At 49.6% G+C, this 27,479-nt stretch overlaps 1 protein-coding gene across 11 annotated transcripts in view; it reads right to left on the bottom strand.

Annotated features, from left to right (window-relative positions):
* The window catches only part of AGAP1 (ArfGAP with GTPase domain, ankyrin repeat and PH domain 1), a 527,767-nt gene that overhangs the window by 268,979 nt on the left and 231,309 nt on the right, over nt 1–27,479 (bottom strand). The window lies entirely within an intron of this gene.

The following is a 27,479-nucleotide window of genomic DNA, read 5'->3' as shown; positions in this document are numbered from 1 at the left end:
TGGCCCGTTTCTTCCTTCCACGTTTTCCTTTCTTGCTGCTGGAAAGGCACAGATGTGAGCTGTGCCTCTGCAGCCGTGCTGGGGACAGAAGCCAGAAGGAGCGGCCCTCTGGTTCCACCGACGGCCTCAGCAGCCCTGCCCAGACCACCTCAGAAGCCTTGACCATCAAACAAAACAAAAATACGCACCTGTCCTGTTCAAATTATTCTAACGTTATGATTTTTTCCAGTTACTTGCAGCAAAAATAATCCGAAACGAGAGAGGGTAATTTAACCAACCCCCTCCCCCTTGAAAATCAAAAATCTATCTTTTGCACAGCCTAAAGAATTACTCTTAACTTTATAAGCTGCTGCATAGAATTATAGCCAAGGACATGTAATTATATCAAAGACTTTACTTAAATATATTACTACACACATTGGAAGTTTATCTTAATCAATACAAATCTAAATTCAACCAGCCATAACTTCTCTTGGCAAATGGGCTTGCTGATAAAGCACGCTGGATTTAATTGGAAAGGAAGTCCACAATAAGAAAACTCTTCCCACACCAATAGGTGTCACTGCAGAAGGACTGCAGCTTTTGTCTGAAGAGATGTGTGTCTCTGGGGACCAGCTGTAATGAAGTTCAACAGTGTTCAATCCTTGTCTTGGTCCCAAGAGCTGCTATTTTTAAAGACGTCCATGCAAAGGAACACGCCATTGTCCCCAGTGATAGGCTCTAACACTGAGGGAGCGCACATGGTGTCTGCAGTTTCTTTTCCAAATGAACAAAATTTTAATAGGGAACTGGTCTGTCCACAGCTTATGGCTTTCCTATAAATGAATGATCGTGTAAATATGATGAAGTGAAAATGCAGGATGTAAAAAATGGCTCTCAGAGATGAAGCGGCAGCTTCATTAGTTACATCCCGCCTCCAACGGGCCTCTGATCCCGAAAGGATGATATCAATTAATTTATCTTCCCGCAGTGTATTGATCACAAGCTTCATCAGCTAATCATGTTTAAATTACAGAGGAATATCGCAGCATTCTGTCATTTCAAAACCATTGGCGTATCGATCTGGGGTCTTTGAAGACGTATATTAGAACATTTTAAAAATCATTATGTGAACTCAGAAATAAAATCTAAGCTCAGATTCCATCAGCTGCGAAACACGGGCCATGCAGGCGAAGTGAAACCCGAAGACCAAAAGTCACGACTGTTGGGGTGACTGCCAATGTACTTCTTTTTTTTTATTGAGGGGAGGGAGCGAAATGGGGTTTCTGATAATCAGCGCAGAGGCATTTTTGTTTTACTCCCAGCCTCAGAGCTGCTACTTCGCTGGATGACCAGGCACGCTAGAATCTTCAAGCTTGCAGAGAGCACCAAGAGCCAGAATGGAACACGGCTAGGCTGTTCGGAGATTTCTGCAGATGTTTTCTACAGATGTTCTTCTACATGAAGGGGAGACTTGAGAAACTTTCTAGGACAAGTCAAATGTGTTATAAAATCCTCATTTTATGAAATTCCAAGTGCAAATGAGAATTCTACCTCTCCTGGTTGGAGGCTGGAGGGAGTGAGCTCATGGCCAAAGAGAACGTTTTTACAGTGAGGATTCTCCCCGAGCGACAGACAGCTGTACGAAGCATGAGCCGCACATTAAGTACTAAAATCCTAATTGTTCTACCACGTTAATTATATAAACCGAAGTGACAATTTCTAAGAACTGTAGCATCTTGCTTTTACTTTATTAGAACTTTTATTCACGTTTGTTCCATTTTCCCATCTCCCCCATAATTTTTGTCTTCCTGACTCGATAAACAATTGGCAAAAGGAAACGAGTTACAAATATTTTGTTCTAAAATACATAGACTGCTGGGCTCTACGCTGGGCATGGAGTTTGCTTAAGAGTCTCTCCCTCCCCCTCTGCCACTCACCCCGCTTGCGTTCTCTCTCTCTCAAATAAAATAAATAAATCTTAAAAACAAAACAAAACAAAACATAGACTGCTTTAGAGCCATAGGATAACCCGTAAAAGTAGGGGAAAACTTAATGATGAGTAATGAAAGCATGTGACTCAAGAATAAGAACAGCAAGAGGGAAAAGGGGAGACGAAGTGACTGTCTTATAAGGTGTGGCCATCCTCCCCACGAGAGGGAGAAACAGTGTCCCCCCTCCAGTTAACTGCTGCTGCTGTTACTTGCTGAATGCCCCAAGGATGTGACCTGAGGGCCGGCATCTCTGTGTGCCTCACTTCAACACCTTCCAAGATGAATCGTTCAGGTGTGCAAAGGCTAGAGTGACCACTGCCTGCTAAGATGGTGCCACGGTCCATCCCTCAGATGACCTTGTTAAAGCCAGGGTGCACTCAAAGGAGCCAGCCCCTGGGGTAGCTAGGATGGATGAATGGATGGATGCAGGGATGGAGGGCGGGACGGATGGTTGTACAGGTGGATGGAGAGCTGGAGGGACGGATGGAGGGACGGATGGTTGTACAGGTGGATGGAGAGCTGGAGGGACGGAGGGAGGGACGGATGGAGGGACGGATGGTTGTACAGGTGGATGGAGAGCTGGAGGGACGGAGGGAGGGACAGATGGAGGGACGGATGGTTGTACAGGTGGATGGAGAGCTGGAGGGACGGAGGGAGGGACGGATGGAGGGACGGATGGTTGTACAGGTGGATGGAGAGCTGGAGGGACGGAGGGAGGGACGGATGGAGGGACGGATGGTTGTACAGGTGGATGGAGAGCTGGAGGGACGGAGGGAGGGACAGATGGAGGGACGGATGGTTGTACAGGTGGATGGAGAGCTGGAGGGACGGAGGGAGGGACAGATGGAGGGACGGATGGTTGTACAGGTGGATGGAGAGCTGGAGGAACAGATGGAGGGACGGATGGTTGTACAGGTGGATGGAGAGCTGGAGGGACGGAGGGAGGGACGGATGGAGGGACAGATGGTTGTACAGGTGGATGGAGAGCTGGAGGGACGGAGGGAGGGACGGATGGAGGGACGGATGGTTGTACAGGTGGATGGAGAGCTGGAGGGACGGATGGAGGGACGGATGGTTGTACAGGTGGATGGAGAACTGGAGGGACGGAGGGAGGGACGGAGGGCGGGACGGATGGTTGTATAGGTGGATGGAGAGCTGGAGGGACGGAGGGAGGGACGGATGGAGGGACGGATGGTTGTACAGGTGGATGGAGAGCTGGAGGGACAGATGGAGGGACGGATGGTTGTACAGGTGGATGGAGAGCTGGAGGGAGGGAGGGAGGGACGGATGGAGGGACGGATGGTTGTACAGGTGGATGGAGAGCTGGAGGGACAGATGGAGGGACGGATGGTTGTACAGGTGGATGGAGAGCTGGAGGGACGGATGGAGGGACGGATGGTTGTACAGGTGGATGGAGAGCTGGAGGGACGGATGGAGGGACGGATGGTTGTACAGGTGGATGGAGAGCTGGAGGGACGGAGGGAGAGACGGATGGAGGGACGGATGGTTGTACAGGTGGATGGAGAGCTGGAGGGACAGATGGAGGGACGGATGGTTGTACAGGTGGATGGAGAGCTGGAGAGACGGATGGAGGGACGGATGGTTGTACAGGTGGATGGAGAGCTGGAGGGACGGAGGGAGGGACAGATGGAGGGACGGATGGTTGTATAGGTGGATGGAGAGCTGGAGGGACAGATGGAGGGACGGATGGTTGTACAGGTGGATGGAGAGCTGGGGGGACGGAGGGAGGGACGGATGGAGGGACGGATGGTTGTACAGGTGGATGGAGAGCTGGAGGGACAGATGGAGGGACGGATGGTTGTACAGGTGGATGGAGAGCTGGAGGGACAGATGGAGGGACGGATGGTTGTACAGGTGGATGGAGAGCTGGAGGGACGGAGGGAGGGACGGATGGAGGGACGGATGGTTGTACAGGTGGATGGAGAGCTGGAGGGACGGAGGGAGGGACGGATGGAGGGACGGATGGTTGTACAGGTGGATGGAGAGCTGGGGGGACGGAGGGAGGGACGGATGGAGGGACGGATGGTTGTACAGGTGGATGGAGAGCTGGAGGGACAGATGGAGGGACGGATGGTTGTACAGGTGGATGGAGAGCTGGAGGGACAGATGGAGGGACGGAGGGAGGGACGGATGGTTGTATAGGTGGATGGAGAGCTGGAGGGATGGAGGGAGGGACGGATGGAGGGACGGATGGTTGTACAGGTGGATGGAGAGCTGGAGGGACGGAGGGCGGGACGGATGGTTGTACAGGTGGATGGAGAGCTGGAGGGACGGATGGAGGGACGGATGGAGGGACGGATGGTTGTACAGGTGGATGGAGAGCTGGAGGGACGGATGGAGGGACGGATGGAGGGACGGATGGTTGTATAGGTGGATGGAGAGCTGGAGGGACGGAGGGAGGGACGGATGGAGGGACGGATGGTTGTACAGGTGGATGGAGAGCTGGAGGGACGGAGGGAGGGACGGAGGGAGGGACGGATGGTTGTACAGGTGGATGGAGGGAGGGACAGATGGAGGGACGGATGGTTGTACAGGTGGATGGAGAGCTGGAGGGACGGAGGGAGGGATGGATGGTTGTACAGGTGGATGGAGGGAGGGACGGAGGGAGGGACGGATGGTTGTACAGGTGGATGGAGAGCTGGAGGGACGGAGGGAGGGACGGAGGGAGGGACGGATGGAGGGACGGATGGTTGTATAGGTGGATGGAGAGCTGGAGGGACGGAGGGCGGGACGGAGGGAGGGACGGATGGATGAGTCTCCCTCCCCCACAGCAACTTGCAGGCAGTGGGATGTCAGAGGGAGGCACTGCTCTCCTGAACTATAACCATTAACTACTCATGATGTTTACAGCCCTGAAATGTTAACAAGATTTAAAGCATGAATATTACCCCAGATTACAGTGGTTGGGCAATTTTTAACTATCAAGTTCTTGTCTATATTTGCTCATTCAACAAGTGAAATATCTTACATGTTTTAAATAACTACATGGATGTAAATAAATGAGTAACACACAATCACTTGAGCTGAGAATCTGGAATTGTTATCACTGGGAGGTGCTGTTTTCTCAATTTTGGTGACATACTTTACCAATTTTGGTGACATACACTACCAATTCTGGTGACAGGAGCTACACCTAAGTCCTAAATGGTGTTACCACCATACAGTGAAACGTTTACTCTTTCACCCAACACTGCTAACCAATTTCATTAGCATCCAGATATTTTGTACCAATGCTCCATGTTGTTTTAAAAGTCACTTCCTCCACAAAATGGGAAATTTTATTTGGATAACAGATAAAAGATCTACCTACCATCAGGGCATAAGGGGCTTCTGGAGGCTGGTGGTGGCACCTACTTGACGTGAGTGATGAGTTTGGGATCATTTTTTAAACCAGTCTTAATTATATTTTCAAATAAGTATTTCCATCCTTCCACTAAAAAGAAGTTTATTCAAGAACTTCAGCAAGAAGAAAAGTGAGTTGCACCTTTTCTTTCTCCACGAATTTAAGATTTCTATTGTAAATGGCCCCCTTTAATTAGTGATAAAAATAAGATTCTCCGATTGTTCCCAAATAAGACTTCATTAAACCCTGGCATGATGCCCAATTTCTGCTCTGTCTTTATTTTCTAAATCATTCGCGCTGAACAAGGAGAAGAACAACGTCTAGTGACAGTGGGAGTCAGGCCTGCCTCTCCCCCCGTCTGAACCCTCCTTGTTGTGGCTACACCTGGACCACGGGCCACGCAGTCCCATCTGGTAACTCACTTCACCCGCACAGCTCCCAGTTCCACGGATGAGGTGGACAGTGCAGACAGGGAACTGGGATTCAGGTGCCATCGGCGTAGCTCTGCCATGGGGATAACAACACCACACGGCAATGGAACAGATTTCCCTACCAGCCTCCCCACAAGCTTCTACCTCTTCCAGAACAGGGACTATGCACCCTTTTGCTTTGTACCCTCACTCTCTCCATGAACTTCACGTTCTATTTGGGTAACAGGTAAGAGAGCCAGGGTGGTGACCAGCACCCAGGAGATGCTCGGCCAACACCTCTTCGGTCAAGCTGTTGGCCAACCTCCGTTTCCAGTGAGTCCCAGGAAGGGACTCTCTGGACTGTTCCTCCATTCTCCTGACCACCGCAACCTGGCTCCATCGCCACCCCGGGCGGAGGCTGCCACTGCCCAGGCCACCATCTAACTTGACCTCTGGGCAGCATCTGGCATCACTGATGGTTCCTTCCTTTCCTAACTCATCCGTCCGTCCGTGACGCCGACTTCTGGTTTGCCTCCCCTAGTTGGAACATCTGGTCCTCAGCCTCCTTCACTGACTCTTTACGTGTGGGTGCTTCCAGACGGCCCTCCTCAGCTTCCCTTTACCACCTGGGTAGTCTCCTCCTCCCCAATGCCAACGGCCCCCAGATCTGTAGGGCAGCCTTGCTCTGAACCCTCTTGCATTCTAGAACCACGTATTTCCCCTGGGAAGTACTTCAGAGTCCACGTGGCCCAAGCTGAGCTTTACCCTTCTGCCACCAAACTCCATGACTGGACCCCCACCAGGGATGGCCGGAGGGGACATGACAGATGACTGATCCTACCACCAGAATCTCAAATTCTTCTGCACGGCCACTGCCTTGGTCCAAGACCTCATTCTTCCATGGCTGGTTACTGAAACAGCTTCCAAAGCAATCCCATTCACCGCAGCCCCCAAAACCCAGTCCACTGCAGGCCAACCTTACCATGGCTCTGTTCGGCTTACAGCTCAGCAGCTGCTGGCAGACAGATAATGCACCTGAAATTCCACAGCGACACGAACCGTCCGCTCCTGTTATTTCCTTCCACAAAGAGAGACTCCCAGTGCCCGAACACTCCTGCCGCTTTACAAGCCCCCCTGCAAAGGTGCCAGACCCCACTGGGGACCCCACAGGGATAAGTGACTTCCGTCTGGCAACAGGCTGTCCCTTCTCAACCCTGCAATCCGGGGGCCAGTGTGCTCGGAGCTCAGGGGAGGAGTGGGGGACGCCCGCGCTGCCTGGAATCTGGTAGGCAAGACCCTCTGACTCTGGTTTCCCCAGAACGAAACCCAGATAAGCTTTATTTTCCAGTACAGCTTTACCAACAGAAAGCGATAATTTGATCTTCCAGGGGCCCGAGTGTCTCGTCTTACTTCCTAATCGGTTCAGAACCCCAGGGAGGACAAGGATCCCTTCCCAAACCCAGTGCTGCTCCCTCCCCAGCCTCACGGCCGGGCCACACGGGGCTCGCCACGGAGGTCACAAGGCGCCGTCGCTCGGAAGCCCGGAGCGCACTGTCACCGCCATCCAGAGCATGCCCCTCTCCTCCTCCCATCCCTTCTCAGAAGCCACACCTGGAGCCCCACCTCCCCTCACAGTCCAGATCCTCCGCGGAGGCCCTGCACCCCCAGTACCCTCAGGTGCCAGTGTGGCCACCTCGGAGTCTCCCCACGCCGTGCCGGAACACTGCTGCGCGTGCAGGGGCACACGCACGCACACGCACGTGGTCAGGGCCATGGTGAAGGGCTGCAGCTCTGGATCCCTAGCACCTGGCGTACTGGAATCACTCAGTAGGCAACAATGCGTAAGTGCCCCCAACCCGATGTGTGACGGTTCACAGCGGGCCTGGCCTCCTGCTCTCTTGCAGAAAGATGCCGGGGGCCAGGGGCTGCCTTTGAGTTGCTGTTTACACAGCACCACCCGGCTTCTGCAACATCCAAAATTAAGCTTTTGTGTTTCATTAAGGATGATGACATTTTTGGCAGAGTCCAATAAATGTTAGTAAATTTAATCAGTGAAGTATGTTCTCTGGTTTAAATGATTTGCTTGAATTAATCAATTAACAAGAACTTTTGCTGTGGCACCTGTGAGGCAGCAAAGACAGGAACAGAAGCAGGGGAAGAGGAAGGAAGGAGGTCACTGAGCTCCCACCCCAGGAGCGGGGATCCTCTTCGCCCCACACCAGGGGCTCCAGTGTTTCCACCAGCGATCACTGGGCCACTGACGGAACTGCTCAAATGCCCCTGGGGCGCCCCCCTCCCCAGTCCCTCCTCCACTCCCAATTTGCTCAGACGCGCTGACGGGTCCTGGGTGACCAGGCTCCGAAGTGGCCTATCCCTTCACCTCCCCTCACCCCAATTCACTGCACAGTGCAAAAGAGGTAACTAGCCGACGGATTTTGCCATGTTTTGCTATTCAATATGCCACGTAATTACGTCCTTTACACTGTCAACTTCCTCTGCCTTAGCACGACTGTACATGGCACAGCCTCTTCTGGAGTAAGTGGGGCTCTGGGGTGAGCCGCGCACACTCAGGCTGCGCTGAGGGGCAGAGGACTGGCAGGAAGCGCGGAGAAGCCAAGGACGGCACTCCAAAAGCACACCGATCTGACACCGAAGAGCTGCAGTTAGATGCCAAGTGGACATTTGTTGTAAACTGAGCCAAATTTGAGGAAGACGATTCTTTAGCTGCTGTGGAAAGCTGTATACAGCACGCTGAGGCCAATGAGGGGCAGGGGTGGGGGGGGGAGATGAAAGGGTGGAAAGCCCGGCCTGAGTAAGCGACGGGAGACAGGGACGTAAGTACGAACAACTCTAATAGAACAGCACTGAAGACGTTTACAACAGATCTGCTTGTAAAAACCAGCTACCATGAGCCTCTCATTTCACTCCACGGAAGTACCTCAGAAGCACGAACTGAGGATGAGGCTGTGGCAGGGTCGCCTGTCTTTGGGGTTGCCCTCGAAGGTACTGGCCGGGGCACCTCTCACTGAACGGCCCTTCCACTGCAACTACGGGGAGAAATCCCATAAATAACGGAAGCCACCAGGGGTTGTAAAGCTTCAGTAACAAATAAAAGATCTTCTAACATCTCAACTCAGTTTTAAATTACAGTTCAGTGATCATTAAACTATCTTATTAATTAAGAAGAAATTAATTACCAAATTATCTACATAGTTCTGAATTTGTGACTTCGTGAGGAATGAAAAGAAATCCGAGGTGGCATCTTCCTCACCGTGAGCAGCTTGGTGAGCCCGTGTGAATGGAGGCGTATTTGGTACTGCTGGAGCCCCTACCCCCATCTCTTAGATTTGTTCTCATATTATCTAAGTTTTGAGTAGAGAGGGAGCTATGCCAGAAAAACAAGTAAAATAAGAGAGAGAGGGGGAGAGAGAGGGCAGTGAGGGGAGGTGCGCTCAGAAAGGTCTCTCGGGTGGTCTGACGCTTGATGACGTTAGTGAACCAGAGGGATCTACCATGTTCTACACACCTGTGGAGATCCCGCCAACTGGAAAATACAGTTTGCTCATCTTCTAAGAGGGGTCAATTCCAGGGAGCTCCAAGCAATTCTGGAAATGCTAGATACCAAGCTTTATTTACCTTCCTGGGACCGACGTGGGCCTGACACTCAGCAAGTCTTGGCCAGCTGGGCACACGAGGGACCAGATGAATCCACAGTGCGGGTGGGGGAGGTTATGAGAGAAGGCAGTGGGAGAGGCAGCTTAAAAGGGCAACTGGAAACACATTTTTAAGGATCTCGTATGCAAAGAGGGGTGGCCAGCGTGGGCTTGATCCTTGAGGCAACAGGGGCCAGCAAAACCACTTGGACTGGTGTGACAAGACCCAGGCTTCGGAAGGACACCTGGTGTGGCATGGGAGCTGCAGGTCCTCTCCATCTGGATGGGGAGAGTGTGTGGCGGGGGGGGGGGGGTGCGTGACGGGCGAGAGGCTGTACCAGAGCCCCTGCGGCCTGGCTCACAGCTTGGAGAAACACATGGACCTTTTGAGACTCATCTCTAGAACTGCTGTTGCCCTGCCTTCATACCTGACGAATATTCCACAGGGTACAGAATTCTAGGCTGACCATGCATCACTGTACGATTCAAAGTGACCAGAAGGTGTTCTTCTAAAGTGACTGAACCTGAGTGATGGGATTTAGATAAACCTCCACAGTTTAAAAACGTTCCAAGCAGATTTGGACACTTGAACTAGTCTAAGCTACAGTTCCCAAAACCTGAGTATGTCGATCCTCTTGAGAAAGACAGCCTGGACCCTGTTCCTGTTCTCTGGCTACCTTAGATCTTCCCGGCAGCATGGGTGACCCACAAGGAGAAGCTCCTGATCCTGGATCTAGCCAGCCTCTCACCTTCTCTGCCACCAGCTGTGACCTTACCCCATTGCTCTCCGAAGTGGACATGACCCAGCCCAATCCCACTGTTCACACCAACGCTACATTTATCGTTCTATAAAGAGAACTGCTCGTTTCCATAAACCACCATAAACCATAAGCCACCAGAACAATTTCCTAATTATGACAAATATTAATCAAAAAAGGAAAGGTACCCTGTAACTGAACAAGTCATAAAGATAACTTAGAGGTGGGTACAAAAGCAATGTTCTATGCATTTGCTTTCTGTTTCGTCAGTGAAAACCTGACAGGCTTTGGACAAGAATCAAGTGAGCCCTCAGGAGAGTGGGTTGGGGGGGGCGGGCGCGGGGAGACCCTCTGATGACTTACCTTACATGTATCTAAGCGCAAACCATGACAATAGTTTTATTATATTTAAAACAAAACAAAACAAAACAAAAAAACCACACCTCAAATCCCAAACAGGCCCTGGTTAAAAACCCAAGCTCACTTTTGTCTCTTCTGGGGACGCTCTCAAGTTTTCCACGAACTAATGAAGTCTGAATTCTTAATCTGCGTTCAGTTCTTGTCTATATTCTTTTTATCTCGTTGTATTAAAACAAATTTATCTTCATTTATGTCACAATTACCTATTAGGGTTGTTAATTTGCTGGAAATGAAACTATTGTTTAATTGCTCCTATTAATCGGGGGATTTAAATGCCGACTGTAATAAACAGTTACCTTCAGGACGGAGCAAAGTCATGGCTGCTGACATTAATTTCAGAATGAGGGGAAATTTCTACCATGTCCAAGACAGCTGGGTTTCCCATTTCACAGAAAGTGAAAGAACATAAAATTTAGAGAAACCCACGCTGAAATAAATATGGTCAATTCGATGTTTTTTATACACACACCTAATTTTCACATAAAGTTATTATCTGTGGCCGAGGGGAGCTGTCAAATCCTCCCGCAGGAAATGCACACCTTTCTTTCAGGTGTCTCGTCACAACACAGTTGCCCCCTAAAGTCGAGTCCCAAGAGCAGCCGCCCACGAGAATGTGGGTCCCACAGTCGCTGAGGACACCGGGCTAGTGGGTGGTGGGAACCACAATGCTGACGGCTTGCTGGGGTCTAGGCTCTGAAGGACACAAGGTCCCCAGGTCCACAAAACGGCAAACATTCACGTCTCTGAAAAGTCAGGGTCTACATATCCCATATTGTCAAGTGTCCTTCAGCTGGTGCTGCCGATAGCCCATCTGAGCACGGGGCTGCTGGGGCGCAAAACTGCTTCAACCAGCATCTCTCCCCTAGGAGGAAAGGAAGGCATTGCAAATGGCACGGTCTGGCGTCCCTGCAGGACTGCATCTCAGGCTCTGGTCTGCCCCGTGTGCCAAGAGGACAGTATGGTCAGTCCTGGACCTTCTGGGGTATCCTCCAGCCGCTCTGCCCGCCCCTTGCCACGTACTGTCTGGTCTTCCCTCGGCTCCACACTCGCAGCCACGTTCTCTCCAGCTGACCGGCCCCACCAGCACCCTGTCTGAGAGCTTCACCATGTCACCCCTCCCCACTGTGCAGGCTCCTGACTAGTTTTCGTCTCTGCACACTTCCCCAGTTTAAATCTCCTCCAGGTCTGCACTATGCTCAGGGATATGAGGTGTATTCATCCAAGTCCCTCTCCAGCTGGAAGGACCTCTTCTGTGTCTCTGGCCGGCTGTCCAGGGCAGGAGGTCTAGAAGGCACACCAGCACACCCAGCATCTGGTGTAAATGTGCAGCTCGGTGCATGCCCAGAGAAGAGCAGGGCACCAGGCTGGGACAGGCTTGGGCTCCTGAAAGTTCCAACCACCCACAGTACCCTCATGCCTGCCGTGCTGCTTAGCTCCTAAGGGCCCCCTGGCTCTCCGAACAGGAATGGGCACCAAGGACCTGAGTGGGGACTCTCCGGAGGAAAGAGAGGGGAGGAAGGAGGCATCCCAGCTCTGCCCCCCAACCACAGGTGAGGCTGGGATCAAACCCACGAGAGGATGCAGCATGGACACCAAGGGCCCCTGAACACTCCGGGTTATGCCTGAGTGCTGCTCATTCTATGTCCACTATGGGCGGTTGGCTGCTTTTACCTTTTGTGTGTTGGGAAGGTGTCCCCACCAGCTTCACATCATCCCTGCTCACTCCCTGCTTATTCTTTCATGTCATGGAGCGGCTGGTGTGTGCGAGGCAAGCCACTGGGCAGAGGGAGATCGTGAGAAGCTGCTGTCCCAGCACAGCTTCTGCCTTCCGTCAGGGCATCCCATGGAGGAGACAATTCAGGCAGCTTCCCATGGCGTTTGACTAGGGTGTCAGGAAGCAGTGCTCATTGGCCTAGAACCCCTGAGCCCCTCACTCCTCGTCACAGAATCCAGAAAGGTGTTCTGGGCACCGGTGTGGCAGATCCGTGACCAGCTGTGGGAGCATGAATAGCTTTAAAGGAAGGCACGAGTTTATTTTAAAGGAAGGCATACAATTAGGGTGGAAACAAAGTTGGGATAATTCTCAAAAGGGAAATACTGAAAAATTACAAATCTTGCAGGAACACTGAAGAATCCTTAAAATCAGGAAACACTTGGAAAAGATGTCCAGGGAGGCATGAAACGGGAAGTATCATGCCCGTGGAGTGGGCAGTGAGCAGCACATGATGTGCACACCTTCCAAGGAACGCGAGTCCGGCCTGGGGCCCGTGCTCAGCTCTGAGCCAGGAGAAGGTGGGCAGTCTAAGCACATACACCCCGGGGGCAGTGAGATGCTGGGGGTAGGAGCTGGTCCCTCTGGCGGGTGTGGGGACCTGGACAGGGGCTGGGATGCCAGCTGGTCCCCTGGACCTACGCACAGAGGACGTCTCCTTCAGGGGCTCGCCAGCTCAGGAGTCAGAGCGCTTCGCTCTCGTCTTAACAGGCTGCCATACGATGACAAGACCGGGCAGCATTTCACTCAGTGTCCATGTAGCATCCAGTGTGATTATTTCACTTAACTGAATAAATAATCATTAAGTCGGCAGAGCTAGAGAGTAGCTAATGTGGGTTAGGTTAATCTGAAATGGAGAAAGATGTGCAGAAAGTGTAAATTAAAGACCTTGCAAAGAAGGACACTTTCTGGACTGGGTCACTGGGATATTACCACCAAGACCCAGGTTAACCTGGAGCTAGACACAGACCCTGAGCAGTGAACGTTCCAAATGCTACAATTAAACCCCGTGCACATCCGTTCAAAAGGCCAAGAGATGATTAACTTTCTCCCTCACTTATTCTCAAGTTGAATGCAAATCAGTGTCTTTCAAGATGAGGCACGTGAATATCCCAATAAATTGGCAATACAACTTAGATGGCAGGCAGGATCTGAAAGATAAATGGCTTAAACAAAGAAGGGAAAAATGAGCCTGTCACTTCTTCTCAACTCATCAAGCTGTCTTGCGGAGAAAGTTGATAATTCCAGAGCAGAAATGTCTCTGACACCCCCTGAAGGTGAAAGCTCATCCTGGGATTCTTCCCTGTGCCTGGCAAGGCTCCGCGCCCTTCCCGCCTTGCCTGGGGACTCACTGTGGACATCCGTTCTTGCTTAGAAGGTGAAATCCTGGGCCATGGAACATACGAACCCAGCTCATGGGGGGTGGGGGGAGGCAGACACGCTCAGGGTAAGTGTGCAGAGCGCGGGGACACCGCAGGACACACAATCCCACAAACAGACTGACAGAATGATCTTCAAACATGCAAACGGGGAAGGTACCTCGAAAAAAATGACAGACGCACAAAACTGATTATGCTAAGTTATTCAGGCCAAAGAAATTGCACAAAAATTTAAAGCAGGATGAGATGAGGATCAGCGAGGAACAGACAGAAAGGGCCCAAAATAAGAGGATGGGTGAGCTGTGAGGTCCCGAAACCAGGGCACCGGGCACGGGTACAGTGAGGTGCCATCACCAGGTTTCCTTGTCTTTAAAAGTTAACAGACTTTGATTAATCTTGGTTTAGCCCAATTCATCGGGTCTAATTTGCTTCCTATTTGAAGATATACGTTTAAGGAAAAAAGGAGCTTAGAAATGTGTCTAATCTCCCTGTTTGCCACAAGCACATTCTCCTTCAGAGATCCTGTAACTTTCAAGAAAAATGGACTTATCTATCACAACTGAAGCTGTTTTCCTATTTCCAGAAATAATTATCCTTACAACAATCTCCATAAAAAAGACATTTCCCTCTTAAAGTGGGAGAGAAGATGTCTTGGTTGGAAGCGGAGAAAATCATTCCTCTCCCCCGGCTCCGTTAGTAATGAGCCAGTGGTGGTGGCCCCAGCGCGAGAGGCCTTCCAGCAAGTGACAGTGACACACAGGCTGAATTATACAATGTAGTGTGATGCAATTAGGAAGAAGGATGACATGACAAAACAGATTTCCACTCGGTCTTCAACGGGGCTCCGTGCATTAAGTCATTGTAACGCTCTCCCCACCGCCCATCAATTATTATTATATAACCGGCACCACCACCCAGAAACCCACCCTTTCAAACATGCAAGATTCCTCTGGGCAAGTCTCGCCTTTTGTGAGGCATTACAGTTACATGCATTCGAGGGCCCGAGTAAAGAAATGATGTAATAATTCTATTTCATTAACACAGAACTCTGAAGAATTCTTTTCCATAGACTGTGGTTACTGAAGAGTTAAGTATATCGTGTAGAGAAACTTTCTGTAAGTTTTTTTTTTCTTTAACAAGAAATTAAGTTTACCAATTGCCTTTGTAATTACTCACAGCACCTCAGGTAATTAAAAAGGATCTAAATCTAATTTTATTTACATTTAGAATACCGGAGGTCATCACCGATCAAGATTTCACGTTTGTGACTAATAATGTTTAAGTGTTAATTAGAGTCCAGCAGAGAATAGGGATTGATTTTGAATTTGTAATCTGCTGTGATTTAGTGACAGTGGGGAAGTCAAGCTCTCCCGATCTGTTACCGCCAGTTTCTATGAATTATGGAAATCCTTAAAAGAATCGTGCATGCATTTTAATTCCAGAAAGCCTCATCTTAAAAAAAAATTAGAGCTCACAATAATAGTGCACCCCTCCACCTGGGAGTGGGAAAGCAGTTCACGTGAGATTTAGTTTCTCTGGATCCATTTTAATGTAAAATACCTACAATAATATTTTAAATGGAGCAACTGTTTTGATTTTTCCTGCTAAATTTTTATAATGAAAATTTTTAAAACTGCACAAAAAACTGCAAGAATGAGTGAGCGCCCACTGACACACCACCTAGGTTCCCTAACTGTAGCATGTTGTTGAGAGAACTACTTTATCACATACCCAACCGTTGACCCATCCATCTTATTTTTTGATGCATTTCTAATCCGCTGCAGACATCAGTTCCCTTCACCTGATACATTTCAGCATGCGCGTAATTAACTCATTAACTGTTCAAGGTTCTTTCTGAGATTAAATGTACATACCATAAAATGCAAAAATCTTAGCTGTACCGTTGCAATGCGAGTTTTGACAAGTCACGGAATGCACATCACCATGAAGATTCAGAAGTCTCCATCCCCCAGGGGAGCTCCCTTGTACCGCCCACCTCAAACAGTCCTTCACTCTTCCCCGAATCCACCCTTCTGGGTTTTTTGGTCATCAGTTAGTTTTGCCTTTTGTAGAACTTGATGTAAATGGAATCCTCCACTTGGGGGCTCTTCACTCAGAGTCATGTCTTGTAGATACGTCCACAATCACAAGTTTGCAAACTAACTTCATCACTGACGCACCACGATACTAGAGTCCTAGGGGAGGGACATTACCAAGTATTTTTCTCATCCCAGTGAAACACGATAGTGCTTCACTACCTTCGTCACAGGTTCCTAGAGAAGATGGTGATGGTGAACATGACACCTAATTATCGTCAACTTCTCTGGTCCTGCCAGGGATGAGAAAGGGACTAAGCACCCATATTCTTAGAAAAGCAAATCTATTTCTAAATTTGTTTGACCGGAGGTATATGCTGTAGATAAAAGATTATAAAAAGACCCTTTAGATCATAAGTTCAACACCCCTTTTTCTCCTTTACTCAAAAGTACACTGTTAGCCCACCCTCAGAACACATCATCTTTCACTAACAACTCAGGAGTGCTGTCCTGGATGACATCATGGTTCAAACTCACCAAGGAAAATGGTGTCAGAAAAACCATGGTAGACACGTTGGAAGACAAGTCAGAGAATCACAGACTGAGTTCTCAGACAGCAACCAGCAGGTCACAAAAAGTTATTATCTGTATCCCAACAGTTTAAGAGGTTGACAACTCACACGAGTGACAGCACTCCCGGCTAAAGACAGTCAGCTCTCACCTGACCCTGTTTTACTGCTGCAGGAGGCACAGATCCTACTCTGAAGCCTGTACCTGAAAGACACACCTAAACCCCAGCCTATCACCAGCTTTATCTTAGGGTCGAAAAACTATGAAAATTAAATCTGCAATACTGCTGCTTCCACACCATTTAAAGAGAAAGGGAAGTGACTGTGACTTTTATTAAAGAAGGTAGATTCTCTCCCTGGGGTCTGAAGTTCCTCCACTGGTCCTTCTACACGAGGCATTTTATCTAATACCAAGAAATATGTTTACAGACGAGCTTTTCGAGTGAAGCTTTCGGGAATTCATTTTAAGGGGAAAAAAACCCTCAACATGGATAGATAAAAAGAACTCAAATGTGTGCTAGTTAATAACTCAAATCATTAACATCTATCTCAGGAATTAAGGAAATTAATTTAAAAGGAATGTTCTCTCTTCACTGCAGACACTCAAAACACACCTGTGAATGAGACATCTAAGTAAAATACAAATTTCAGACCAGGAAATTTAATACGCTAAATAACACGTGAAAGGAAGTTTAGAAAATCTGGGTATTTAGTACCTTTCTCCCAAGAAGATATAATGTAAAATGAGAAAAGATACTAGTATTTGTCTTTGTCTTTAAAACAGATTTCTCTTTTGACGTGCAAAAACACACCAAAAAGAGGAGGGAAAATAGAAAGTGTATAGTAGCTAAAGCTACCCTTCAGTCGTATCACAGACGCACCCAACAGAGGCTTTGACTCAAGTGCTTATGAAACAGAAGATGACACTCTCACCACTCTGCACCTTGACCTGGTGTCTGTCCACGGAGCCACCCTGCCCACCACCCTGGGGCTCTCCTGGGCGGCGGCTGGGCCCTCGGGGAAGAGTCAGCCCTGCTGTCCAGTCACGTGCCTTCAAACATCAACTCTCATTGTATCCCTGGGTCTAAAAAGTAAGGAGAACATGGCAGTGCCCAGGATTCACAACAGGTACCTTTCTCCATCAGAGAAAGAGACATCTGATGAGAAGATTATTTTACATCCCATGAGCAAACTGGTGATGGGAACAGTAATTTGCTGGTTTTGTATTTTTTGAAGCCACTGCCCTTGGCTGTGCAGTGGGTCCCAAGGAGCTCTGGGTGCTACCTGTCCTAAGAGAGCTGGCAGGTGCCTGAAAACCACTAACGCAGGGACTAACAAGTGTCCACTGGGAAGATGTCTGCATTCAGAAAGCATGATTTAGTCTCCTATAAAGACTCAACTCTGCATTTGAGACTTTCTGGCCTTTATAAGCATTTAGCTGTCATAATATCTATAACTCAGCCCAGAAAAGGCATCATAGAGAGTTTATTATAAATCTTACAGAACATATAAGGCCCCTTTGCACTTTAATCATTTGCTAACAGTTACAATAAGATTGTATTAAAAATTTAAACTGCCCTACTTAAGCAATTTACCTTCAAACGGCCATTTCCAGGGAATGAATCCAAGGGATATGAATGTCGAACCCTTGGTCAGATTTATTGCACCAAAGAATATTTCTCCTGATAGAGCTCTGATGAGTGAAGGCTAATGACTTTAGTTTTATTACTTTTTAAGCACTTAATGGGAAAATTTAGACATTTTCACAAGACTGAGCTTAAACAAGAATGGTGCATTTAAAAGTGGCAGGCAGGGAAAGCTCTATGAGATTACTTTGGACATCCCCAGATTTAATACAATCAGAAGAAATTTTAAGGCAATGAATAATAGCACAGACTTGCCTCTACCATTATTAGTATGGGCTTTTTTTTTTTTCTCCCTACCATCTTAAATGTTTCAGAGGATATTTAGCAAAGAGTTAGCCATAGAGAATTTTATTATTATACATGTAAAATTTTAAAGCCATTTAAAAAACTCCACAGTATTTAATTTTTTTTTTCCACACTTATAACCACCTACCATAGGGAGGTCACAAAAGAAATGCCATAATTATCTCTGTGTAATTACCCATGCCCTGGCAAGGAGCAACTGTTTCTACCACCAACCATACTGTCAGCAGGAAAATTATCTTTAAAATGTTCGGAAGCACATCTAAAAGTTTTCCTTTACTTGAAGTAATTTTTCCCCCTAACTTAAAAGCCCACAGCTGTGATCCCTCAGATTTCAATTAATGCCGAGACAGGAATCCTATCAATCACCAAGGACTATAAATTTCTTATCTTTCTCATTAGCTACACCGTTGCACAGCTTAAATATAAACATACCTTACCACAGGACTGTAAATTATTCGGCGCAAGCAACTCTACCCACCGTCAGAAGGGGTAGGGATGATTTGAGCAAATCCGTGGTGCACCTGCTACACTAAAGCTGATTTACACTTCTCAAAAAAATTAAAAAAACACCGAGATTCACATTGACAGCGGATCTCTTTGAGTTTGCTTATTTGGCTTAAAACTGGTAATGACCTATCTTTATTAGTATTACTAAGTTTTATGTGCGAAATCCAATTTTCTGTGGAAATATATTTTTGCTGCATCTGCCAATAGTATCTTTTGCGGTTACCTGTAGTTATTAATTTTTGTAGACCAACTTACTTTGAAAGCTGTTTTAAAAAAGAACTATCTTCTTGAAGTAAAATCGAGCGCAACTGTATCAAGAGACGGCAGGCGTCGGGGTTGGGAGGGACGGCACCCCAGAGGCACCTGCTACCTCCTTTCAACACCTTTATTCTGAGCCTCATGGGAACAGTCTTAGCAAGTTTTCCCTAATGAGACTGCGTAGTCCAATCCTTTAATGAAATACAGACTACGTAAATGTTTCTCTATAAAGGTGGAAACTTTATGAACTGTACATCCAGAGCAGAGTTGGTGAGGATTTTGCCTGTGATGCAAAGCAGAGCTAGAGGTCAGCACTCTGGTAGCTGACCATACGGCTGCCCCCAGCTTCCAGCTTCCTATCACATCCACTTTATGCCAAATCTAATTAATTGTATCTTTCAAATTAAAATTGATGTGGCACATTAACTCCCCACCTTCAGCCTGCAAGGCTGCCAACTTGATTACCTCCCCCGAAGGAAGCCACCGGTGGGCGCTCTGGCCGGGCCGGTGCTGCCATCTAGCGGCCCCACGAGCAGCCTGGGCAGAGCCACAGGAAGCTGCCGAGTTTTGACATGGTCCAGGGCAGCCGATAATGCTATTTAAAGAGCTTCAGGAGAACAAGCTAGGACGAGAGATATTTACCTCATGTAGCACAAAAAGTAAACTGTATTAATCACAAACTGTTTTCAGATTACAAACACCCCCAGAGAAGCTGTGGCAAAAAGCCAAGCGAAAAACAAAAACCCACCTCTGACAGGTAACTCTGCCAGCAAGTGAATCACTTCAGCAAAGCGTTTTTTAAAAAACCCAGTTACTCAATGTTTCTGTAAGGATTTCCTCTCCCAAGTTCTCCTGCGACAATTTACCAAGTTCCTGAGGACTCTTTGCTAATGACTCCATTTGGATTCTTGAATTTACTGATCCCCTAACAACAGTGAGGGACACGGGTGTCCATGGGTGTCCTCATCTCAGCTCTGCAACTGGTGACCTGGACCGCTGGAGACAGACCGAGCCATTCCGTGACTCAGTTTCCTTATCTGTATATGCCACATGAGAAGGACCACCATGGTGCCACGGGAGACGGTGTGGGGCCGGGGATATGGACTCGAGTCTGGACATGGTCCCTGCTCCTGTGGGGACGTCACCCAGATCATGATCATCACTAAGCCTGCCAAGCCCCTAATTCTGTTGTCAGGATCTGCTCTAGGTGTTGTGCCGTAACTAACTCACGGCAGGCGCCCTGTTGCTACCTGCGTTTACTGAGGACACTGCACATCACCCTGGTCCAGGGCAGCAAGGTGGGCAGTGGGCAGGCCAGCGTGGGCTTGGGGTTCCCAGCTAAAAGCTGAACGTGGGAGGACACAGACGTTTCCTGAGAAGGTGGCACTGGAGCTGAGGGAAAGCAAGGGCCCCAGGGAAGGAGAGGAGCCCGGATGCAGACTCCACTCAGACTGGGGTCTCCAAGCCCAGCACAGCGGGGAATCCGAAAAGACATGAGGAGGCGCCTCTGATTACACACGAATTTAAAAAACCCCTCTGGCCACACTTGGAGGACCGCGGGAGGGACACCTGCAAAGTGTACAAAGTGGCAGGAACCTTGGTGGGGGGTGGATGGGGCCAGGGGACTGGCGGCGGCCATAGGACCATGTGACCAGACGGCCATGCAGTTAAGCCAACACACCCTGGTGACCGGTGGGCACGGGCAGGAAGGCAGAGAGGAGAGTCAGAACGTGTCCCAGCTGCCTGAGTAGCGGGGTAGATGCACCGGGACCCCAAGATGGAAGAGGCACGTGCTGCGCCAGAAGTACCTCCAAGATGTCCACGAGACGCCAAGGAGACGGGATGAGTCGGTCTCAAGCTCAGCTGACAGAGACCCGAAGCCTCAGTTACACACCCGCACGACGCTGGCTGGGTCAGAGGCGGAAGAGGAGAGAAGCCCAGGACAGAGCCAGGAGGGGTCACGGAAAGCCCCGCCCCCAAGCCCGCGTTGTGTTAGGAACATTTTCAAGCATACGGTAAAATGTAGTAATACAAATGAACAGCTAAGCTACAAGCCCACCATCACCATCCGACAAACGCAAATATTTTGCCATATTTGTTAAATGAACAAACTAAGTCACAGAGGTCATTTCTGTCAGCCCCAAATATTCCAACATGTACCTTCTCTATCTTTTTTTTTTTCTCTTAAAGATTTTATTTATTTGACAGAGAGAGACACAGCAAGAGAGGAAACACAAGCAGAGGGGCGTGGGAGAGGGAGAAGCAGGCCTCCCGCCGAGCAGGGAACCCGATGCGGGGCTTGATCCCAGGACCCCGGGATCATGACCTGAGCCACCCAGGCGCCCCCAACATGTACCTTCTCAACATAAGGACGTGTGCCTGCACAGCCACGATGCTGTTGGCGACCCTCAGGAAGGGTCTGCGCGTCTGCCTCTGTGCTTGGGAGCGGCTTGGGCACGCGAGGTGACCCCCGGCAGAACAGCCACAGTTTGGTCGGGTTCTGAGCCGGCGGCTGGGGCACCACCAGCACAGGGCACGGTGCAGCTGGAGGGGGAGATGGGGGAGCTTCCCGCCTGAACAGCGGCTTCTGTGTGTCCCCAAAGATGGGGGCAAGGGTATCTGCTGATGAGGAGGAAGGGGGTGAGGGTGCAACCGTGGGCAGAGCTCTCACAACTGTTTTTCTGGTTTGTTCCACATCTGCCCTCTCCAGTATGAACAGCTCAGGAAATCTGTCTTTACTTGCTCATTTCTCTGCAGGGTACAGGCTGTCCTCCCCAGAGAGCAGGCGCTCGTATGACAAAGGGTTTGAGAACTCAGAGTAAGGCATGCTCCAGAAGCTTACCTAGAAGGCAGCTCAGTGCACCAGGAGCATAGGTGTGCAGAGGAGGGACGGGACAGGAAAGGCCCCCAGTGTCTTGCTCCCACTGGACTGTCTCTGGGGGTGGGGTGCTCCACAGTCCATACGGAGCTGCGGGGCAAGTGCATGAAGCTCTCAGGGGTGCAAGGTGCTGCAGTCAGGAACCCTGGCCCTCAGTGCCATCAACCCTGCGTACCAGCCTTCAACTTAGGAAACGCTCCTGGAGAGCAGCTCACAGTCCCAACCGAGCGTGGAAACCACTGTGGGAGGAGCCAGGGAGTCGCCAAGGCCTCTGAGCAGGAACGAATCATGATCTGAGCTCTAATCTAGGCCACAGAGAGACTGGGGGTAGGATCGCCTGCCTGGATTCAGAAGGTGGGCCGGAGGCAAGACCACCACCACCACCGGGTTTGCAAACCAGCCCCCCTGTTATTCCCCTTCTTCACCAAACTATATTTATGGAGAAGTCACCATATGCCAGACAGTGTGACCAAGATTTTGAAACAGATCCACTTCCTGCGCTTGTAGAGCTTATTAAAGTACAATCGGCTCTAAAGAGGATCTCGAGTCTAGTATGTCCTCAAAACAAAACAAAATGAAACCCAGTCTCCTGAGGGGTCCAACGCCCCGTGTTCATACTTTTCCAAGAAACTCAGAAAACACTGTAGGAGAACCTTTTAAGGACCGGAGTTAGCAGACACACGCAGCAATCCCAGGCACTGGGCAACTTAAAATCCTAAAAAGAATCGATACGCTATCTTCAAATGGAGTTGGATGTCTGTATGACAGCATCTCCTCGAAAAAAATTACATCCCAAGTTCCTAAAATGCGTTTCCAACATTTTTCTATCTTTGAGGTACTTACAGGAGACTAATTTCTTGATTGATCACATGGGTGTACAATTTTGGCCCAAACCGTGGCTCGTCCATAGTCCCAGGTCCCCAGGGAAAACCGGCCGTGTCAAGTGCAGCCAGCGGGTTTGAGATCCAGCCGAAGAGGCTGCACTGAACTCTTGCTCTTGGGGAGGAGGGTGAGGAAGCCCCGCTGGCTCGGGATCTAGAAAGCGCTTGCCTCTTGGAGGATGGAGAAACCCAGGTGGTGACGGTACAGCCTTCCTGAACTTTCTGTGGTGACTCAGCTTGTCCTGAAGGTGTTGCTTTTCTTCTTCCAATGGAAAGAACGTCATTGCACCCACGGTTTTTAGAGAACAGTCTTTATTCTTCTCCCAATAAAACTACCCGAACCTCCCCTCCATCTTTCCCAGAATTTTAACAAAAGGAGTCCTTTCCATGAAAAAACCAGTCTGGCTCTCGGAGCTCTGAATCTTCCCAGACCGACGCTGTCACCCATGAACCACGGCCTCCTCGGGGCCCTGGCGGCCTCACTCCTGGGGCCCAGGGGATCAGCCAGGAGACATGAGAAGGGACGCGTCAGGAATGTCCGACCACCCAGTCACCTCCCGGATTTCCCTCCCGCGGTGCACATATCTCATGCATCTTGATTCTCTTGCACAGGATGAAAAACAGTTATAATTATTTTCGAACTACATCTGTTTTCTACGGTGCAACTTCACTGAGAACACCAACATAAGTTCATTCGAAAGCTCTGATTGGAATCAAAGAACCGCCATAAAGATAAAGGCGGCCCGCTGTAGCGGAGGTAATTGGGAGCAGCCTAGCAACTATTTTAATTACTGCATTTAAAGCAGGCTCGACTTCAGAGTACTGGTGTTATTTCCATTTTAAATGCTTCATTTCTCTATCCTTGATCACTTTACCACCAGCAGTTCTCAGGCATTGGAAGGCTCTGGGTTTTGGTTTGTATGTTCCCACCGACCTACTTGTCGTGCCCACGTCTGTGCGGACCGGGCAGGGGCACTGGAGTGATGGGAGGGGTGCCCAGCCTGCACATGCTGCCCCCCGTCCACGGCACCACTCACACTGGACTGGCCTGGCCCCATCTCTGTAAGCACCCCTGGGCTCTCCTCCGGGGGGGGGGGGTGGGCACAGGATACACCACACTCTCAGAATGGCTGCCTTTCTGTTCTATGGATTTACCAGACGTGGGTTCCTTATTAGACATATGCCATATTCTTGGGGGTCAGGGGAATGTGTATAGTATCCAGAGAAAAACTAGCTATTATTTGAACTTTCTCCTCAAGACTTAATACAATAAGTTCATGGACCTGGATATTTAATTGCAAGGCTGTCTATTGGCGTGAGCCAGACTAAGGAATTCAGCTTTTGCTCGAGTACTAACTAGTAACTAGTCTGTCCATGCTGCTTATTTTTGCTAAGGGCCCCAGAAAGAGCTTGGTGGAACTGACCTGCAGGTGAGATAAATATTTATCTTCAGGCAGGGAAAAAAAAACCTCTGATGAATTTTGGTAATATTTTCAAGACAGACTTTTTTTTTAGGGTGCAGATACAAGAAAGGACCCCAACGTCACTACTCAATTAGTACGCTGTCATCTCAGGGAACGGTACTGGGGGGAATGCGATTCACCATCCACTTCACAGGTCCTGGGGAACCCTTCTGAATGAGTCAGGTTAGAGTCGATAACGAGTTAACCTGCTTCCAGAACACAAGGGGAAAAGTTGGTTTGTCCTACATCTGGACAGGTGCGGAGGTGACTGAGGATGGCCTCTGCCCGTCTGCTCCCGACTCTTCCCTCAGTCTATGCCGAGCGCATGAATCTTCTGATGGACACGCTTCTGCTCAGAATCATGCCACCTTCCCAAGCTTTCCCATACTTTATAACAGGCAGGTATTTTCTTTGCAAGTCCTTGAAGCAAGGGACAGCTGTATTTTGGTTATTAAGGGCATACCTGGAAGGAAGTGTACTCATTTCACAGGTGGGCAAACTGAGGAAGCGAACTGCTGACCTGTCACGCGTGAAGATAACGATGGAGCCCAGCTCTGCCGGCTGCCCCCGCCTTTATCCACAGACACCCAGGAGCGATGCTTTCTCAGCAACTGACTCAGCAAGACACGAGATTTCGATCCCATGTCCGTTGACTTCATGTGCCTACAGGCAGGCAGCTACTCCGTAACAGCGGTCTTCACAGAATCAAATAGGAAGTTCGTCAAGAGAAATGAAAGTTTCTCAGTGAGTCATGTCATTAGCGACGGCTTAGCTTGTTTTGTCGTCAGCAAAGTTACAAGAAACATCTGGGCCTTCGGATGTTCATTTACTTCACTTCCTTCTCAACAGAACAGTTAATTCCACCTGAGCTTCGTGGTTTGTCTTTGACACCTTGGATACAGGTTTCATTTTCCACAGTGCCGGTTTTGAAACAGGAAAGGCCGGATGATAAAATACAAAATAAAGTAAAGCTAAAATGAGAATGTGTTCTGACTCCTAGACTCATATGCGAATATTTTCCTAATGGCCCACAAAGCATGCCACACCAGCCACATTACCCTGAACATGCTTTTTCTGTTCTGAAAAGGCTAGCTGGTGCAGAGGCCCAGCTGCTAGGCGCTGGCAAGGCGGATGGACAGCGCATTGCCGGTCTCCACTCCCGCGGGTCAGTGCTGTGTAGACCCGGGCACTGGACAGGAGTCCAGTATCAGGTGGCGAGCAGGCTAATGGACACACAGCGCTCAGCAAACACCTGCTGCGGGGCTCAGCCTAACCCCCCATTTCTCACTGCTGCATGACAGAAACCTCGTGGTTTCTTGCCCCTGAATGGCATCTCCCGCGTCACTGCCATGGATCTGGATCCTGTCCGGAGACACTGCAGAGGGCCACGTGTCGGCCTGGGACGAGATCTCAGTGAAGGGCATCACTGAATGGCTGCACACAGTAGAAACCCAGGGAACAGAAGGCGCCCTGAGTTATGAAACAAAGACACGCGTGGCGGTCAGAAGTCACAGGATGAAAGGGTGCCTGTGAGTCAAGGCCACCAGGTGAAGGCAGCACGGGGACCAAATTCGGGGAGAAAGGTCACTGATGAGGATGGCAAGATGGGAGGGTGGAGTGGGGTGAGGAGTGGGAAGCAGGAACCACGGGGACCCCTGGTCGCACGAGGGGTGACGGGCCCGGGTGAGGGTACCGGGACTGCGGAAAACAGCCAGCGGGTGGGCCGCCCGTGTCCCTGGCCTGAGCTCCCTGGGCTGGGAGGGGATGCGGGCTCTCCCTCCACCTCCCTGTTGTCAGTAAGCACACAGCCATCCGCTCCCCCGGGTAGAGAGCGGCTTCTCCCTCATCCCGCCCTGGAAAGCAGCTCGTTCGGTCCTGAGACTGCGGACACCCGGGCTGCAGTCACGTGGCCAGCCCGTGGGCTCCTGGTGATGGCCCTGCTCCAAGTGTGCACAGGTGCAGCGGCAGAGGTCAGCTCCCAAGCTCAGGACAGCCACGTGGCTCCTCAGGCCCATCGATAGGCTTCTGCAGCCACACCTCGGGCACAGCTGAGATGCGTTTCTCCCCCCGAGCTTTCATCCCTTCCTTCCCGAGTCACCTTGCCTCTTTCCATCTGTAGTAGCTTCTGGGGGCTGCTTGAGCAAGGTCCCACAGGCTGCAGGAGACCTGCTCGCCCGGGTCTGGGGGCCGAGTCCAGATCCGTATCGCTGGCCAAAATCGAGGTGCTGGCAGGGCTGTGCTCGCTCCAGACGCTCGAGGGACAGCGTGACTCCAGATTGCTTGCCTCACCCAGTTTCTGGGGGCCCGGTCAGCCCAATACACCGCCTCAGGCCTCGGCTCCTACACTCCCGAGCTTTGGAATCTGTTAAACACTAATATCCTTGCGCTCACTGACCCACCAAAGCCATTCTTTTTTTTTTTTTTAAACCACATCTACATTTTCTAAGTAGTTTCCATAAAATTCTGAAATGATTGTTTTAAAACCTGCCCTTCAATTTAAGCCTCAATTTTATATTTAAATCTTGTATTTCAGAGGACTTTATATTTGATCAAATTAACACATGAGATTTAGAAATGGATCTTTATAGAATCTGGCCTAGTTTTGTTCATTTGCCAGAAAAGGGGGTGGGGGTAAAAAGGGCCTATCTGGTCCTTTGTAATTTTTGTCTGATATACATATTTAATGATACCAATTCTTTATTTCCCATGAGAAATCTTCACCAACGATGCGGACCCCCAAGGTCTTCAGGCCAGTGACTTCTGGTGGCAAAGTCTACCTGGAGCCAGCTTGTAGCCCCAAGTTCATGGTGACCAGGGATGCAGAGGAGGTGGCCCGTGCACACAGCGGGGAGCGGCAGACGCCCAGGCGTGCGTCCCCGTGGACCAGGGGCTCTGGGCGGGCCCGAGAAGGTAACAGGTGACCACACCCAACCTAAAAGGTACGAATCTAAGATGTTCTATGCAGGAAGTGGGCATTTCTGCCACCCAGTAGGCACTCACGAGTTATGTACGGAACGGATCTGGGGAAGGTGAGTCTCAAGACCAGCCTTCTGACTCCGGGATTGGTAAATCCATGCTGGTATATGCAAGTTTCCAAAAGGAATGCTGTGAGGTCATAAAAACGCAGGCTTTAGAAGAAATGAAATAACACAGTAACTATTCTTAGATCTTTTAAAAGCAGGCTATTTAAAAGGACATAGAATAAAG

The sequence above is a fragment of the Zalophus californianus genome, chromosome 3 (assembly GCF_009762305.2).
Source record: "Zalophus californianus isolate mZalCal1 chromosome 3, mZalCal1.pri.v2, whole genome shotgun sequence".
NCBI classification, from domain to species: Eukaryota; Metazoa; Chordata; class Mammalia; order Carnivora; family Otariidae; genus Zalophus; species Zalophus californianus.
The sequence above is the reverse complement of the archived record's forward strand: the minus strand, read 5'-3'. Positions and strand labels throughout refer to the sequence as shown.